At 43.3% G+C, this 19,810-nt stretch overlaps 1 protein-coding gene across 1 annotated transcript in view; it reads left to right on the top strand.

Moving 5' to 3' along the window:
* ENTREP2 (endosomal transmembrane epsin interactor 2) overlaps positions 1-19,810 on the top strand; it is a gene marked incomplete at its 5' end in the record, with an annotated part of 641,425 nt that overhangs the window by 556,849 nt on the left and 64,766 nt on the right. The window lies entirely within an intron of this gene.

Raw genomic sequence — 19,810 nt, 5'->3', positions numbered from 1 at the left:
TGCCTAGAATTACCCTTGCCAGGCAGAGATTCAGAGAATTGTAGAGCAGAGGGATGGGGGCACCTGTTATCCATCCCCCCTCCCATTGTGTGTATGAAGAGGCTGCAGCCCAGAGGGAGCTTGGGTGACTCCTGCAGGCCAGGGGCAAGGCCATGTGGTGGGCAGGGCTCCTCTGCAGAGCTCATCCCTCCAAGACCCACATCCCTGCTCCTTGGCAATGGGACCTGGCTGTGGGCATCCAATGATGAAGATCCAGTAAAGAGGGTCTAAAAGTTCTGATTTCACTGTCTGCTTTTGCAAAGCACTTGCAATGGTGGGCAAATGCTACCAAAAGAGTAAGTCACCCTGGCCTTTTATAAGACTAAATGATAAAATTTTTTTTTTAAATTTTTTGATAGTTTAAGGATAGTCTTTGTAAATGAGTAATTTCTTTTGTAAGGATCAGCACAAAGCCGGTTCCTATGAGGCAGACGTTCACGATGTCCCAAATGTCCAACTTTTCCCAACTGCGGTACCCCTCCATCATCTCTAACATCAGCTGCTCCCCCTCTCTTCAGTACTCTCCCTTCTGTCTTCAGATTCCCTAATTCGCTGCAATGCCTTACAGGAACAACAAACGGTACTTACAGTTAAGTGGTTTACTAGGGAAGTAACAGGGTACAACTTGGAAACGGGATTGACTTGGAAGTAACAGGAACAACTCAGGATGCAGCTCCTTGATCAGGACAGTTTCTTCTTGTCCTCTGCCACCGGACCCTGCTCAGCGTCTTCTCAGGCAAGTGTTATAACTCTTGGCTCCATGGATCAGCAAGGGCAAGCCCCACCACAGCACCGATCTCCTGGTTCCTGCTGTCTAGTGCCACTATCGCTCTTGCTACTGCTGCACTACCATCCCTCACTGTCTTCCATGTTACAGTTCCATTCTCTCTCTCTCTCTGTCTCCCTGTAAGCCTAGCAGGATGGCAAAACTGACCAATCCTCTCATTAGGGGTTCATACAACTTATTTGCATGGTCCCACCCCCACAAGGTCCCATACACCTTATTTGCATTAGCAGCAAGCTGTCCAATCCCATTGGTGGGCCACAAGCACCTTATTTGCATAGTCCCACCCAATCATTGTGTGGGAGTCGCAAGACTATGCATGGTTATGAAAAAAAACAAACCGGTTGCCATTGAGTCAATTTCGAGCATAGCAACCTTATAGGACAGAGTAGAACTGCCCCATAGAGTTTCCAAGGAGTGCCTAGGGGATTCGAACTACTGACCTTTTGGTTAGCAGCCTTAGCACTTAACCACTACACCACCAGGGTTTACTATGCATGGTTAGAAGGGCCATATTAAGTAATTCACTGCACTGCACTTGGCCAAGTCAAATCCCGTACAAGATTGTGACATATTTCAAGTCAGTCACAAAAGGACAAGTATTGTATGAGACCACTACGATAAAAATTCATCAAAAGGTTCACACACAAAAAGAAACAATCTTTGATGGTTATGAGGCAAGGGAGGGATGGGGATGGAAAAACACTAAATAGACCATAGGTAAGTGGTAACTTTGGTAAAGGGTAAGACAGTACACAATTCTGGGGAAGCCAGCACAGCTTGTACAAGGCAAGGTCATGGAAGTTCCATGGACACATCCAAACTCCCTGAGGGACCAAATTGCTGGGCTGAGAGCTGTGGGGACCATGGTCTCGGAGAACATCTAGCTCAATTGGAATAACATAGTTTATAAAGAAAATGTTCTACATTCTACTTCGGTGAGTAGCGTCTGGGGTCTTAGAAGCCTGTGAGTGGCCATCTAAGATACTCCACTGGTCTCACCCCTTCGGGAACAAGGGAGAATGAGGAAATCTAAAAACACAAGGGAAAGATTAGTCCAAAGGACTAGTGGACCACAACTACCATGGCCTCCACCAGACTGAGTCCAGTACAACTAGATGGTGCCTGGCTACCACCACTCACTGCTCTGACAGGGATCACAACAGAAGGTGTCAGACAGAGTTGGAGAAAAATGTAGAGCAAAATTCTAACTCACAAAAAAAGACCAGACTTACTGGCCTTACAGAGACTGGAGAAACTCCAAGAGTATGGCTCCCGGGTACCCTTTTAGCTAAGCAATGAAGTCACTCCTGAGGTTCACCCTTCAGCCAAAGATTAAACAGGCCCATAAAACAAAATGAGACTAAAGGGGCACACCAGCCCAGGGGCAAAGACTAGAAGGTAAGAGGGGACAGGAAAGCTGGTAATGGGGAACCCAAGGTCGAGAAGGAAGAGTGTTGACATGTTGTGGGGTTGTTAACCAATGTCATGAAACAATATGTGTACTAACTGTTTAATGAAAAACCAGTTCTGTAAACTTCATCTAAAGTACAGTTTAAAAAAAAAAGATTGTGACTCTTTCCTTATCAGTATTAACAGAAATTTTAAAAGGTCACAAAAGTCAGACTCGTTATCTGGTGGAAATGGTTCATCATATGCTGATACTAGATCTATGCCAACTCCAATTCTTTGCCGTATTTCAGAATGTCCTTATGGTTTTACTATAATGACCTAATTCTAATTCAAAATAAAGATCTTTTTCTTGTTTCATGAATCTGGTTTAACTTATCAAGCCATAGTAAACCAAATTACTCAGAGAAACCTTATCAATGGACAAGGAGATAACAGTTACCCACAAAATCAATCAGTTATTGATTTTATGTGCTGTCTTATCTTAGAGATGCTTTATCTTTCTCTAAGAACATTTAAAAGAAGAGAAAAAAAGAGGCAGAACAATTTCCTAAAAAACCTACAGAAACCTGAAAAATAAACTCATCATTTAGTCTTGAGTAAGTTCTTAACCATGTTAAGAAAATAAAATTGATCCTAAGGATAAATGAACAGTCAGCATTTTGTGATGAAACTTGCACCATCGACTGGCAGTGTGAGACACCACACACACACACATTGCACACACACACTCTACACTCACATATCAACACACACACACACCACACACTCCCACATACACATATCACACCCACATTCATGCACACTCACAGACACATCACACACATGCACCATGCACTCACACATACACTCACATCACAAACACCCACACTCATACACTCTCGCAGACACATCACAGACATACACACTCACATACACAACACACACACACACATACATACACATACATGCACACACATTCCTGCTAGAAGTGACCTTTCCATTTTTGGAAGTCGGCAGCTACACGGAGCAAGACAGATGCCTCATGTCTTTGCACAGCCTTTTTCTCACTCCTGGGCTCCTAAGGGGTTACGAATGGGTGTCTCTGCGCAGGTGAATGGGCCAGGGGTGAGAAGGATACCGAATTCCTGCTATCACACCTAACTAGCAACCGAATTCCTGCTATCACACTTAACTAGCAACCGTGGGGCCCCATGTAAGGGAGTGTGTAGAAATGCCGGGCTCTCCTGGTTCTTGACTACAGCTTATCCCTCAGGATGGGGGTGGGGTGCCCACCATGTCCTGAACAGCATCTCCACCCCTGGTTCCCATTGTCCCTGAAAGCCCGCTCCCCACCTCTGTCTCTAATGTCATCTTCTTTCCCCTGTGTGGCTGTGATGCTGAGTCCTGTCTGATGTCCACAGTCACAAATCAGCTTAGCATCAGTAGAATCACACACCTTCTGAGTAATCTAGTGGTGCAGACATGCCACCATGGATGGGAGAGTGTGACTGTGTCTGTACCTGCTGAGTGAAATCAAGGTACAGAAACTACGCACTTTAAGTATTCAGAAGCTGAGATGCAGTCTTTTGAGTGGTAGATGTGTAGCAGTGCCATCCACCTCCCGCCTTAGACTGAGCACATGCTGGTCCAGAGAGGTGATGGGCAGAACCTCCTGGGGTGCCCTGCTCCGGCAGCCCCCGCGGGACTGATGGATGGCTACAGGTGCCTGTAGCGCTCACCTGTGCAGTCAGTGAAGCTGGGGGTGAGCAGGCCCAGGAGGGCCCACTTAGCGCCCGGGATCAGGGCGTGTTCTGGAACGCCATTCCCTCGTCTTTGTCCCTCCCTCGGACTTTTCCCCCTAAGTCTCCTTCTCTCTCCAAGGAAGGTACACAGCATCCTATCCTCTGAACCCACTTCTCCAAAACACATCTCCTCCATGCCACCACAGCCTCTTCCCAAGGTCACATGCTGACCTTGAGCCTCCATAAACAGTGCTCCCCCAGAATCACATGTTAGAGCGTCCTAGCTCTGGGATCACGGCTCTATTCCCTGCAACTTGCTTGTCCAGCTCCCACGCCCACTGTGTCTACTCTCCAGCCTCAGCTGACCCCACGGTGCATAGCTGCCCTTCCCCCATCCCAGCCACAGCACCCCCACCCCCTTTCAGTAACACTTGGACCAGTTCCCAAGCTGCCTGTTCTCCCCTTGTTTTCCTGCCCCTGTCTGACTGGCACACACTCCCTGGATGAACCAAAGTGTCTATGTTCTCCTTGCTTACCCCCTGCAGCTGTGAGCCTGTGTCCACACTCGGGGACTAGTGCACCTGGCATCGGCACTGCCTGCCACTTCTCCCGCCTCAGTTGGGTCATCTTGCTCTTCATTCTCCAAAATGATGATTTCAAACCTTCTCCATGCTCCACTCTCGTCTAAGCCCACTATCTGTCTCCTGGACCGTGCAATGGATTCCTAGCCCGCCTGTCCCCTTCCACCGGACCTCTCAGTCCACCGTCCACACCCCAGCACAGTGTCGGTAAAATGCAGATCTGGGTAGCTCAGCGCTTGCTTTTAGGGCAGAGACCTACATCTGGAGCATGCCTTAAGAAACCCACATGTCCGGACACCTCACCTCCTCTCTGGTGTTAGTTGGAGACACTTTTGCTCTCTTCCTCATTGAAGCCACACTGGCCTCCTGTAGCCTCCAGGACCACCGTGCAGGGGTCTCTGTGCCTCAGGGTCTGGACACAGGATGCTCTGCATCTAGAACATTCTTCCTTCCCCTTTTGACACACTAATTCCTCCGCTTCCTCCAGCTTTCAGCTTTCCTCAATCCCTCAGATTAGATCACGCCACCCTTATTCTGAGTTCTCATAACTCCTCGTCTGCTTTCTTCACATTTCATTATACATTTGTGTGATTTTTTTATTATTAGTATCTGTCCCTCTTTCGACTGTAAGCTCAATGAAGGCAAGCACTGTATCTCTTTGGCTCACTGTAGCTTCAGCCCAGGGCATGGCACAAGTGTCACCTGTGACTATTTTCCACAATCAATGAGAGTTTTTAATTCATTCATTCAGCATGTATTTTTTGAGCACCCCTTCTGGGCCAGCTTCTGCGCTGGGCACTGAATGTTCAGAAATAAAAGGCACAGACTCTGCCCTCCAGGTCTGGTGGGGAAAGAGATAAGTAACACTGACAATTACAGGGCAGTGCGTTGTTTCCATTGTGACGGGAAATTAACATTAAATTATAAGCGTCTTCAGCCCTCCGCTCTGTCCTCAGGGAGGGCTGTTATTTTGATGAGTGGGGTGATGGATAAAATTGGATATGCACAGGTGATAAGGGTGGGTGCTATAAGAAAGGAGTTGGTGACATCTAAGAAACTGAGTGGCGGGAAGATAAATGAAAAAGATTTGGTATTCTATTCTTGAACGAAATCGAACACACCCAGGGTTCTGGATACAATGATAATGTGAACACAGGTGCTTGGCCGTGCACACACAGACCCTCACTGTGACCCCACCTCAGATCCTAACTGAAATGACTGAGGACCTACCTGTAAAAATAGGGAAAGGCCACATCTCGGCCAGATGTGGAATCAGTTGTAGTGCCAAAGGGTAGTTTAGTTGGAGGAGGGTGCTGAAGATCCCCTGTAATCTCCATAGACAGCACTGTTGTTCTTTGAATGGACAGTGGACATTTTGAAGGTCTAATGCCATGTGCTCTGCAAACACAGCTTCAGAATGATGTGCCCCTGCCCCTAGCCTTCCATCCAGATCGCTGCCCCTGAGCCTCTCCAAGTACAAATGCGGGAGCCACCACTAAAGAGGTGCTGCCTTTGGAGCCCTTTGGATTCAGGACAGCCGCTTGGGAGATCTTGGACGCAGATGGCTGGTCCACACAGGTGGATGTCAACCTCCCACCACTACAGGGACATCCAGATAAGGAATGCTGAGCTCCCTTCTGCTGCCAGACCTCTGCAATGCTAACAGCCTTCATTTCAAGATACGACTAGAGTTAGCAACACACTAGTTTGTCTGGGATGGTCCCAACCTAAGTATTAATAGAGCCCATTTTCACGCTTGAAAGTGTCCCAGTCACCCTCATTTCCATTCAGAAAATAAGGGGGTCCAACAACAATAACAACAAAAAAAAAAACCCGTTGTCATCAAGTCGATTCCAACTCATGGCAACCCAAATGTTACAGAGTAGAAATACCCCCATAGCGTTTTGTTAGCTATAATCTTAACAGAAGCAGATCCCCAGGTCTTTCTTCCATGGCACCACTGGGTGGATCTGAACCGCCAACCTTTAGGTTAGTAAACCCACTGCCATCGAGTCGATTCCAACTCATCGTGACCCCATAGGGTTCCCGAGGCTGTAAATCTCTACAGAAGCAGACTGCCACATCTTTTTCCTGTGGAGCTGCTGGTGATTTCAAACTGACCTTTCAGTTAGCAGTCGATCGCTTTAACCACTGTGCCACCAGGGCTCCTTTACCCTCGTTTAGGTTAGTAGTCCATCATAAATCGTTGTTCCACCTAGGGACCTAAGGCAATTCAAGAGGAGCTAAGTGCCTTGTTCGGGGGAATTTTATGATTTATACATAAATAAACTGGAGATGACTGCCTGCAGCTCACTCCTGGAGATTAGAGATTGTTTTAAAAGCATTTTGTTATTTTCAGGGCTCTAAATTAATACAGGCAACTGAGAGAGAAGAGGGGGTATTAAGAGGTCAATATGCAGTACACATAAAAGAAAATTTTCAGAATAATAAACGAAGACGTTGTTGGGAAGAATGCATAAAATGGCAGAAGGGAAAATGAGAGCCCAAAATTACCTGTAACAAGGAGCAAGTGGAAATCCTTGAGGGCAATGCATATGTTCACTCTCTTGATTGTCGTTATAACTACACGGACGTATACATATGTCAAAACTCATCAAAATGCATGCTTAAAATATATGCACTTATTGTATGTTAGTTGTACCTCAATAAAGCTGTTAAAACTTGAGTGACAGATGAGTGGGTAAAGAAGGGGATAAAAGCAAAGCCAAGAAAGATAGACATGGAAGAATGCGTGAATTCAAAGATTTGACTGGATTCATAAGACAACAGGCAAGCAGCTGCAGAAAGGTGAGGAAGGGATAACATAATCATGGCAGAGCTGAACAAAATTATCTTGAGCAGCTTGATATGTCAAGGCCATAGGTGAGATGGTCAAAATGAGAGGGGCCAAAGGACACATGGCATTTGGCATAGGACCAGAATGTATTGTAGAAGGAGAAACTGCTTAGGGGAGGAGTGATAACGTGAAGTATTATTTTACGTTTGGCCCCAGGTTGGTTGCTCTGTGTGGTCATCCTTTGTGACTGGTTTACACACGGCACTTTAAGTCCATCACACTATTTTCTCCTCCCCACCCCAGCCCCAGCAAGGCCAGCGAGGCAGATTTTATTATTCCGTTTTAGACATGAGAAAGCGCAGACTCCAGAACGTGCAGAGACTTAGCTGCAGTCTCGTCACTGAGGGTAGATCCCATGTCTGTCTTTAACACCGGATCCAGTGCTTTCTCCACTTCCACCACCACCTGCTTAGTTAGGAGACAGAGACACGTGGTGCCTGAAGAATCAAAATGGACCAGTAGGCAAGCAGAGATTCATTTCTTTTTTTTCAGAATTTATTTTTCAGCGTGTTTATAATACTTTTTTAAAATTTATTATTGTACTTTAGATGAAGGTTTACAGAACAGTTTATCATTAAACAGTACACATATTGTTTTATAACATTGGTTAACAACCCCACGACATGTCAACGCTCTCCCTTCTTGACCTTGGAGGACCTTTTTTTTTTTTTTTGGTGAAAATATACATAGCCGAAGATAGACCATTTCAAAAATTTCTACATGTACAATTCAGTGACATCGATTACATTCTTCCAGTTGTGCTGCTATTCTCACTAACCTTTTCCAAAGTATTCCATCACCAAGGGATTCATTTCTTGTAAAACATGGGACACCCTCAACATGTTCTTGTCCTATATATCTCTGGACACATCTGAGAGCTGACCACTCCATCTTTTAAAAAAAAAAAATTAGCCATTTCAACATACAGATGAGTATGAGAACACTCTAACAAATACCACCCAAATTTGTCCAATCTTACTATGTTGACAATATTTGCTTCTAATTTTTTTTAAAGTAAGAAATATATATTGTATATTATTATAGACCCAGTTGATACCCCAGCCACAGCTCTCTCCCTCCCTGCATATGAAATTAGAGGTTGTCCATAAAACCAAAAACCAAACCCATTGCTTCAAGTCAATTGCTATTCTGACTCATAGAGAACCTATAGGACAGAGTAGAACTGCTCCATAGGGTTTCCAAGGAGCAGCTGGTGGATTCAAACTGCCAACCTTTTGGTTAGCACTGTGTCACCAAGGCTCCATATAGAAGTTATCCATAGGCAACCAATATCCTGAAGTTAGTTTTGCCATTCTCTTGTATGTTTTCCTACATTGTTGAAATTTTATATAATTGGTATCATAAGTAATTTCATATTTTCACCCACCATATGTTTTAGATATGTAGTTGTTGTCAGGTGCCGTTGAGTCGGTTCCAACTTATACGACTCTATGTATAACAGAATGCAACACTGCCTAGTCCTGCACCATCCTCACAATTGTTGTTATACTTGAGCCCATCGTTGCTGCCACTGTGTCAATCCATCTTGTTGAGAGTATTTCTATTTTTCGCTGGCCTTCTACCAAGCATGATGTCCTTCTCCAGGGACTTCTCCTTCCTGATAGCATGTCTAAAGTATGTAAGACATAGTCTCACCATCCTTGCTTCTAAACAGCATTCTGGTTGTCCTTCTTCCAAGACAGATTTGTTCCTTCTTTTGGCAGTCCATGGTATATTCAATATTCTTCACCAACACCACAATTCAAAGGCATCAATCCTTCTTCAGTCTTCTTTATTCATCATTCAGCTTTCACATGCATATGAGGCAACTGAAAACACCATGGCTTGGGTCAGGCACACCTTAGTCTTCAAGGTATTGTCTTTGCTTTTCAACACTTTAAAGAGATCTTTTGCTGCAGATTTGCTCAATGCAATGCAGCTTGACTGCTGCTTCCATGGGTGTTGATTGTGAATCCAAGTAAATTGAAATCCTTGACAACTTCAATCTTTTCTCCATTTTCATGGTGTTGCTTATTGGTCCAGTTGTGAGGATTTTTGTTTGCTTTATGTTGAGGGGTAATCCATGCTGAAGGCTGTGGTCTTTGATCTTCATCAGTAAGTGCTTCAAGTCCTCTTCACTTTCAGCAAGGAAGGTTCTGTCTTCTGCATAACACAGGTTATTAATGAGTCTTCCTCCAATGCTGATGCCCCATTCTTCTTCATATAATCCAGCTTCTCAGATTATTTGCTCAGCCTACAGATTGAATAGGTATGGTGAAAGGATACAACTCTATGCATGCCTTTCGTGACTTTAAACCACACAGTATCTCCTTGTTCTGTTTGAACAACTGCCTCTCAATCTATGTACGGTTTCCTCATGAGCACAATTAAGTGTTCTGTAATTCCCATTCTTCAGGATGTTATCCATAATTTATTATGATCCACACAGTCGAATGCCTTTGTATAGTCAATAAAACACAGGTAAACATCTTTCTGGTATTCTCTGCTTTCAGCCAGGCTCCATCTGACATCAGCAATGATATCCCTTGCTCCACGTCCTCTTCTGAATCGGGCTTGAATTTCTGGCAGTTCCCTGCTGCAGGCAGTTTTGAATGATCTTCAGCAAAATTTTACTTGCATGTGATATTAATGATTTTGTTCCATAATTTCCACATTTGGATGGATCACCTTTCTTGGGAATAGGCATAAATATGGATCTCTTCAGTTGGTTGGCCAGGTAGCTGTCTAGCTGTCTTCCAAATTTCTTGGCATAGGCGAGTGAGCACTTCCAGTGCTGCATCCATTTGTTGAAACATCTCAGTTGGTATTCCGTCAGTTCCTGGAGGCTTGTTTTTTTTGCCAATGCCTTCAGTGCAGCTTGGACTTCTTCCTTCAGTACTATTGGTTCCTGATCATATGCTGCCTCCTGAAATGGCTGAACACTGACCAGTTCTTTCTGGTATAGTGACTGTGTATTCCTTCCATCTTCTTTTGATGCTTCCTGTGTCGTTTATTATTTTCCCAGTAGAATTCTTCAATATTGCAACTCATGGCTTAAATTTTTTCTTCAGTTCTTTCAGCTTGAGAAATGCCCAGCATGTTCTTCCCTTTTGTTTTTCTACCTCCAGGTCTTTACACATGTCATTATAATACTATACTTTGTCTTCTTGAGCCGCCCTTTGAAGTCTTCTGTTCAGCTCTTTTACTTCATCATTTCTTCCTTTTGCATTAGCTGTTCAACATTCAAGAGCAAGTTTCAGAGTCTCTTCTGACATCTATTTTAGTTTTTTCTTTCTTTCTTGTCTTTTTAATGATCTCTTGCTTTCTTCATATATGATGTCCTTGATGTCATTCGACAACTCTTATGGTCTTCACTCATTAGTGTCCAATGCGTCAAATCTGTTCTTGAGATGGTCTCTAAATTCAGATGGGATATGCTCAAGGTCGTACTTTGGCTCTTGTGGACTAGTTCTAATTTTCTTCAGTTTCAGCTTGAACTTGCATATGAGCAATTGATGGTCTGTTCCACAATCGGCCCCTGGCCTTGTTCTGACTGATGATATGGAGCTTTTCCATTATCTTTTTTTCACAGATGTAGCGGATTTGATTCCTGTGTATGCCTTCTGGCGAGGTCCACATGTATGGTGGCCGTTTATGTTGTTGAAAAAGGTATTTGCAAGGAAGAAGTCGTTGGTCTTGCAAAATTCTATCACGCAATCTCTGGCATCGTTTCTATCACCAAGGCCATAATTTCCAACTACCAATCCTTCTTCTTTGTCTCCAACTTTCACGTTCCAATCACTAGTAATTATCAATGCATCCTGGTTGCATGTTTGATCAATTTCAGACTGCAGAACTTGGTAAAAATCTTCAAGTTCTTCATCTTTGGCCTTAGTGGTTGGTGCGTAAATTTGAATAATAGCCATATTAACTGGTCTTCCTTGTAGGTGTATGGATATTATCCTATCACTGACAGCGTTGTACTTCAGGATAGATTTTGAAATGTTCTTTTTGACAATGAATGCAATGCCATTCATCTTCAATTTGCCATTCCCAGCATGATTATCTGATTCAAAATGGCCCACACTAGCCCATTTCAGCTCACTAATGCCTAGGATATCAATGTTAATGTGTTCCATTTCATTTTTGACTATTTCCAATTTTCCTAGATTCATCGTACATTCCACATTCCGTTTATTAATGGATGTTTACAGCTGTTTCTTCTCATTTTGAGTGGTGTCACATCAGCAAATGAAGGTCCTGAATGCTTGATTTCATCCAGTCATTAAGGTTGACTCTACTTTGAGGAGGCAGCTCTTCCCCAGTCGTCTTTTGAGAGCCTTCCAACCTGGAGGGCTCATCTTCCAGCACTATATCATACAATGCTCCACTGCTGTTCCTAAGGTTTTCACTGGGTAATTATTTAATCATAGACATATGTAGCTTTAATTCTGTCTTTTTAACAACTGTATAGTTTTGCATTATATGAATACTATATAATTGCTTATGTTAATGGACATTAAGTTGGTTCCAATTTTTCATTATTATAACAGTACTAGAATGAAAAGTCTTATACATTAGATTTTCTCTACAGTGCATACTTGTCAAGTTGTAAGGAAAGTGCAGCTTCATTTTTACCAGGTACTTGTAATTGCCCTCCAAAGTGATCGCACCAACTCACATTCTTACCAGCCAGATGGAAGAAAGTCCTTGCTGCACACCCTCACCAAGATATCTCCATGTTGTCAGACTTCACATGGTTATCGGCTGTTGGTGTTTCTCATCTGTGAACTGCTTGCTTTGTCGCTTTTCCTGTTGAGGTATTTATTCTTTATTCTAAATGATAACCTTTTGTCATTATAAAATCTCTCCATCTGTGACTTGTCATTAAGTTTTATTTTGGGTGTCATTTGTCATAGAGAAGTTTTCAGCTTTAATGCAGTAAAATGTATTTCCTTTATGGTGTGTCCTTTTTGTGTTGTGTTGAGGAAATACTTTTTCCTTTCCGAGGTCATGATAATATTACCCTGTATTTGTTTCTGTAAGTTTTAAAACTTTGCTTTTCATATTTTTAGGTCATTAATCCATGTGGTGTTCATTTTTGTGTGTGACGTGAGATATGGATCTAGTTTTATTTCATTTTATTTCTTTGCATATAGATAATTACCAATTATTACAGCACCAACCTGTGGTCACCTATTTGTATGGTCATATATCAAGTTTCTATATTTGAGGACTTCTGTATCTGAGGTCTCTTTTCTTTTTCATTGCTCTATGGATTGTCTCCTTGTCGGTACCACATTGTACTAAATACTATTTCTTTATTATTTGGTAGGATAAGCCCCCACCTTGTTCTTGTGCAAAATTGTCTGGGCTCTTCTTGATCCTGTACATGCATACTTACTCTTTCTTGCTCTCTCACACGCATACATACACACAAACCATTGTTTGTAATTGTATTTTTAGGTTAATTTGGGGGAGAATGGTCATCTTTTATGTAATTTATTTTTTCTGTCCATGGTCTTGGTGTATCTCTCCATTTATTTAGGTCTCCTATTATGCTTTTCAATAAAATGTTTATAAGTCTTGGTATACAGTCTTTACCATCTTTTGTTAGATACATTCCTAGGTATCATATGGTTTTGCTACTATTGGAAAAGTAGGGTTTTAAATTATATTTTCTTTTTTAAATATTTTATGTATAGAAACACATTTATCTTTTTTTCATTGCTCTTGCATCCAGTTACTTTGCTAAGTCTATTTGTTAACAGTTTACCTATAGATTGTTATGGATTTTCTGCTTAGAGGGTCATATTATCTGGGAAGAATGATAGTTTTCTTTTTTCCTTTCCATTCCTTACATCAGTTATTAATGTTTTCCTGTCTTGCTGCACTGGCTAAGACCTCCAGCACAGTGTTGAATAGGAAGTTGTGTTTGCAGGCATCTTTATTCCTGATTTTAAAGGAAACATGTTTAACACTTGAGTATAATGTTTACTGAAAGTTTCTGGTACGAGATAGTATTTGTCAGGTTAAAGAAATCCTGTTTTATTGTCAGTTTGCTATGAAATTTATTATGAAAGAGTTTTAAATTTTATCAAATGCTGCATCTATTGAGATAAGTATGTATTATGTATATGTATGTCTACATACATATATGTGTGTGCATATATATGTGTGTGTATATATCTATACGCACACCCATGCATAGGACATACACGCACATATAACTTTCTTCTGTTGATGTGGTGAATTACATTAATGGATTTGTAATGTGGAACCATTATTGCATTTTGGGGGTAAAGCTTGGTGACAATGCTTTCATATAATTGTGAAAATCTGCTTTTATTTTATTAAGGATTTTTCATCTTTATTAATAAGTCATGTCAACTAAACTTTTCCCTTTTTCATACTTTCCTTGCCTGATTTTATCACTTTTTCATTTTATATTTTTATATTTTACATTTTTTGTTTTATACCAACCAAACCTGTTGCCGTCAAGTCAATTCCAACTCATAGCAACCCTTTAGGACAGAGTAGAAATGCCCCATAGGGTTTCCAGGGAGCAGCTGGTGGATTTGAACTGCCAACCTTTTAGTTAGCAGCTGAGCTCTTTAACCACTGCTCCACCAGGAATCCTTTCATTTTATACTAGCCCTAAAAGATGAGCTGGAGAGTAGTCTCCTCTTTCCCTCCTCTGAAAAAAATTTGTCTGCTGCTTGTCTTGAATGTTTGGTACAATTTGGACAATGATACAGAATCAGTTTAGACAACAAAAGGGTATTCTCGAATAGGCATTTCATAATTTTTAGTGACACAGACAGAGGAACTGGTGCTGCAGCCTGTAGGCAGTGCAGAGCCCTCCAGGCATGGGGGCTGGGGATGCTGGATTTGTTACAGATACAGGTCATCTGGCCACAGTAGGAACCAGGACTGAGAGGCCCAGATGCCAGTTTGGGCAGAGACAGTGAGGCCAAAACTGCAGAGCAGACAGCAAAGGAGGAGAGAGGCTCAACTTGGTGACTACATAGGAGGTAAAATTGGTAAAGCTTGGTGACCAGGAGGTGATGTCAAGCAAGGTATCTTGAAGACTCTGGGCCCTGGCCTTGGCAACAAGGAGCATGGTGTGCCCCCGTCAGCAGCATAGCCTCTGGCCAGCGGGCTCATCCAGGACCTGGACATAAACATGAGGACTGTGGGCTCCTGGCCTGCATGTGGCCACCCTTCACGGGGGCTTCCCTGGCTGGAGGAGGACTTACGGGCCAGCCTACGGCACCTCCTTCTGGTCTGGGGCCTTCCTTGCTGTCCATCTTACCTTGTGTCTGATCAGATGGGACGTTATACTCCTCCTGGGCTTGGGAGACCTCCCCTCTGCTCTTCCACACTCTTCTCTTCCATGGTCCCTCCCACTCTGTCCTCCCCTTTCTGAAGATTACTGGATAATTTCCAGGATAGCCTGCTGCTCTTGACCCCAAACCCCATCCATGTGTGCTGGGGGCTCTCACAGCTCTGTACTGTGAGAACTGCAGCCTGCATAAAGCATGGGGGCAGGCATTAGGGTGCTGGTGGGGGCTGGAGACGGGGGCAGGGAGACACGGGTCGGGGGGCTCCTTCTTCCAGAGTCAAGCTAAATGAACAATACCCTCGCCTCTTCCTCTATCTACTATGGCCCTGGTGGCACAATGGTTAAGCACTTCGCTGCTAACCAAAAGGTGGGCGGTTCCAACCTACCACCCACTCTGAAGGAGAAAACACCTGGCCATCTGCTTCTGTAAGGATTTCAGACTAGAAAGCTCTGTGGTGCAGTTCTACTCTGTCCTATAGGGTCGCTATGAGTCAGAATCAATTTGACGTCACCCAACAAGAACTATGGCTATAGAGGAAAGTCTAGTCTGGGACTCATGAGGAAAAGTGACAGGCCTGTATCTTTAAGGAAGTGTTAGACTATAAATTGGCTACAGATTGGAAATGTTACTTTTGGTTATAAACATTATCCAAGAACACAAGAGGCAAAAGGCTAAAAAGATCATTTAAATTACTTCTGCCGTGTTAGTATTTCCAACAAGTGTATCTGCATTCCTTTTAACTTCATTCTTAATTTGCTTGGGCTTTAATCACGCTTCTTTCCCTCAGACTTAACCTCACCAGGGGTAAAACAAGTAGCCCTGGACAGAACTTTCAGGAGGCAGAAAAACAGTAGACTCATGAAAGATGGGCAAACATCAGAATTCTATTGTCTGATCAGTTGAACAAATGGCACAACGATATAGAATCGGTTTAGACTACAAATCTTGGATGGACGTCTGATAATTTTTAGTGCTATTTTCTTAAGCATTCGTGGACTAGACCTAAAAGTCCTCTGTTGAATTCATACTCTGGGACCTGTGTTTTTAATCAAATCAACATACCTACCAAGATACCAATCAGGGATAAGGTAAATCATGGGATTTAACGTATATAATGTTGTTGTTTTTATTGCTGGGTTTTGTCAAGTCAGTTCCGAGTCATTGCAACCTTATGTCCAATAGCACAAAATGTGGCCTGGTTCTGTGTCATCCTCACAATTGCAGCTGCCATGCCAAGCTGTCTCACAGAGGGTCTGCCTGCCGCTCTCTGGCCCCCTACTTCACCAAACATGATGTCCTCCTCCAGCAATTGATCTCTCCTGATAACATGTCCAAAGCAACTGATTCAGACAATGTTCTGTTATGATCCATATGGTTTCCATTAGCTAATTTTTCAGAATAGATCACTAGGCCTTTCCTCCTAGTCTGTCTTAGTCTGGCAGCTCTGCTGAAAGCTGTCCACCATATCATTATCCCCATTTCACAGATGCGGAAATTGAGGCACAGTGAAATTAAATAACTTCTCAAAGGTCACACAGCTGGTAAGGATGAAGCCAGATTGCAGCCCAGGTAGTCTGGCCCAGCTCTTCCCATCATCCGTAGCGGACACGTAGATACCACTACAACCCAGGACCTTGGCTTAGCCACAGGACAGTGAACACCAATGCTCAGAACAAGCCTGAAGCCCTGGGAGAAACTGATTACCTCCTGAAATTACCAAATATCAAAATAGTTTATGTTCAGTGTCTTTGTAAAAATTTGAAAATTGATAAATCACCTTGTGTATATGATAACACTCTTTGAACAGAATATTTTGTCACACAAAGTTTCCCTTTACCAATCAGGCCAGGTAAAAGGTGTTAGTGTGTTATGCTTTCCACCTATGAAATACTCAGTGAAGGGAAGTTCTTGCTTTATGAAGCAGTGACAAAGCTTCTTGGCTCTCGGTAGAAGATGTTCCTAGTTTTGACAAATTCCTGGGAAAAGGCATTTTGTCCCTTCTTTGTCAGCTGAGTAAAATGTCAGTGAAGTCACCTTGCAGTTCCATTCTGTTGTCATGTAAGGAATGAATTGTCATTCTGACACATGGATTAATAGTGTCCTCTGTGAAATCAGATAGATGCCCAAGTGAAGCAGTGACAAATAAGGCTCTCGTAGGGAGTGAAGACAAGGTCCCAAAGTCAGGAGCGATATCGTCCTATGAAGAGCACATCATATCCACAGATGTCTTTCATTGAGGAATTTGTGATCTTAACAAGTCCTCATTTGCACATTTTTCTTTAAGGGTTAAGAGTGTTTTATTTCCCCTTTAACATAATGCTTCAAATAAGGCCTGCTATTTCCTGAATCATCAATGTTCCCCTTTAATCTAAGTAAAAGAGGGGGTTTTCTTATGGCTATCAAAGATTACTTCTAACTGTGCAGTTTTGCACTTATAAATAGGTGTAATAAATTGCTTGTGCAATTGCTAATAAAAGATTCGAAGACATATTTTAAAACAATAAAAAATTTAGTTAATATTTGGAAGTAATTTAAATATAGATAATTATTATAACTTTTAAATATCTGAAATGCTTCATATTGTTTGCAGACAAATAACTTCCTTATTTTGGTCATATTAGTCCTCTGGAGTGAAATGGATGAATTTATGAATGAATTTCAGAGTTGACTGAAATAAAACCACATGTAATAACCAATCATAGGAGATAGCAAAATGAATTGTGCCCCAGCCTTCTCAGAAGCTGGTGATTCCCCTGCGATGCAAACTTCCCTATAATGAGCCAACTTGCTATTACTTACCACTTTGCACACCCGCTGCCATAACTTCTCCCAGGGAGGGATTCACTTTCCAAATCCTAGGAGTTTGCCTACTTCAGTTTGAAATCTAGGCTAACCCTCACGTCACAGATGGGGAAATCAAGGCTCAGAGGCGTGAGGAGACTTCTGAAAGCCACACATGCAGGAGTCAGAGGGCCAAAGCCAGAGGCTTCCAGGCCAGGGGTCTCCATGTGGGGTGAGCAGTAAGGCTCCAAGAGAATTGTGGTCAGACTTGGTCAGGGAGCCGTCCGCTTGGGGCTGGCCCCAGTGCCATTTTCAATCATAGTCATGTAGAAGCAGAAGGACTAAACAGTATCAGCCCAATGATGACTCCCAAATAGCCAAGTTCAGTTAGAAGCAGACCCAGCGTACAGTGTCCCCCTTGGACCTCCTGCTCAGCATGGTGCTTGGTGCAACTCTGCCTTCTTGCTTGCAGGTGATTGGCCCAGGAGTGGCCCAACTACCCTGTCAGCCCCTTCCCAGGTGGGGAACTGGGTCCCAGAGCGAGCTGGGCCAGTGTCCCAGTGCAAAAGTTGCAGCTGCTTACCTGGGAGCTGGTCTGCAGAGAGAGAGGGAGAGCTGTCAAGGGAGGCAGCAGGCAGGGAGTGTAGATTGTATCTAGCTGCAGTGCGAGTCTTTTTGAAGATCTGAAGCTGGGAGTGCCAGGAACCAACTTATATTGAAACAACTGCCCTGGCCACTCTGTGGAGCATGATTGTTGAAAGGTGAGGTGGACACAGGGGTTCGGAGGCTGCTGTAGAGTCCTGGTGAGAGGGTAAAGGTCAGGCTCAGGCAGAGGTGGAGCTGGTGAGAAGAGGACATGGATTCCCAGCAAGGTTCTAGGTTTGTAGCTGGGTTGACAGGCACCACTAATGGTTTGGACGTGGGTATGTGGATGAGGGGAAGACTGGAGTCAAGAATGATACAGATGTTGGCTTGATTAACTGCATCGGTGGTATTGCTGTTAAGCAAGAATGAAGGACATTGTAGAAGGGCAAGAAACCCTGTGTTCTTATTATCCCCTCTGCTCCCCCCCACCGCCCCCGCTTCTTTCCCAGTCCTCCTATCACCCCAAGCTCTGCTTGTTGTACCTTTGTAATGGGGCTTCTTCTTCTCTCTGCTTATTCTGTTTAGGCAGCTCCAGTTGAGACTCAATTCTTCTTCCCCAGGGGTAGCTCTGTAGTCTGGGTTCTGATTTTTCCTTTCCTTACCTGGATGACCTCCTACTCTTCAGATGGAATTCCTCCAAATTGGGCACGAGTCATCTCGCACTATAGCCACACCCTGCTTTCAAGACCTAACCCAATGCCTCCTCTTCTCTGAAGTCCTCCTAAATCTCCACCCTGCCATCTGAGCACTCTTCACTGGGCCTTGTTCCTATGTCCCATGGCTGGGCCAGTGGGGCACTCACTCTGCCTAGGAGTGTTTGCTTCCTCCAGGAGATCATAAGACCCTGGAGGGCGCACTCCTCTTCCCAGCCACCTATGGATCCCTCTCTCTCGAATTAAAGAAGAGAGGAGTAAATACTGGATTAATAGGGGATTACCCAAACAAATGACTCAATAAATTACCATCCTTCATAGTGAAAGCTAAGTCAACAAATAATGATAGGGCAGTCATTTGCTCTTTTGATTCAATTACTGAAGTCCATATTGATCCCTGGCCTTAGGACAGTGTGGACTTACAGGGCCATTAATCGATTCCTTTCATTGTTGAGATTTTCCTTTAAGCAAGCTCAAATATAATTGACCTTACATTCCCAAGAAAAAGAGGTACATTAAGGGTTGTTTCATGAGTGAAAGCACTCCACTCCTTACCTCTTTGGGGAACTGCTTTGCTGTGGGAAATGAAGCCCAGTAACTGAAGTCGATCAAGGTTACAGGAATACTCTCTGCAGCACCACGCGAGGGTAGTGTGTGCACCTCGGTCAAGACTGGTTTCTAGACCTTGACGTTGAGGGTTCCGAATGACAGGACTGTTTTAATACAAAAAAGATCTAAATGGCTTTCCGATAGGTGCACATTACAGTGTCTCAGGCTGCAAAGTCTTTGGTCTTTTTCTTTTCTAAAACATTTTCATTGCATATCATTCCACATGGAAGAAGAGAAACACCTCCCAGCAGGATTGTTATTGTAACCAATGACTGACGAAGTCGGAATACTGGAGACAGGCGTCCACTACCACTTGCCATTAAATTGATGGCGACTCAAGGTGACCCTATGTGTGTCAGAATAGAACTGTGTTCCAAAGGG

This window comes from Trichechus manatus, unplaced genomic scaffold (genome assembly GCF_000243295.1).
Source record: "Trichechus manatus latirostris isolate Lorelei unplaced genomic scaffold, TriManLat1.0 scaffold00019, whole genome shotgun sequence".
In the NCBI taxonomy this organism is placed as follows: domain Eukaryota; kingdom Metazoa; phylum Chordata; class Mammalia; order Sirenia; family Trichechidae; genus Trichechus; species Trichechus manatus.
Note: the sequence above shows the minus strand (reverse complement) of the source record. Positions and strands in the feature narration are given on the sequence as shown.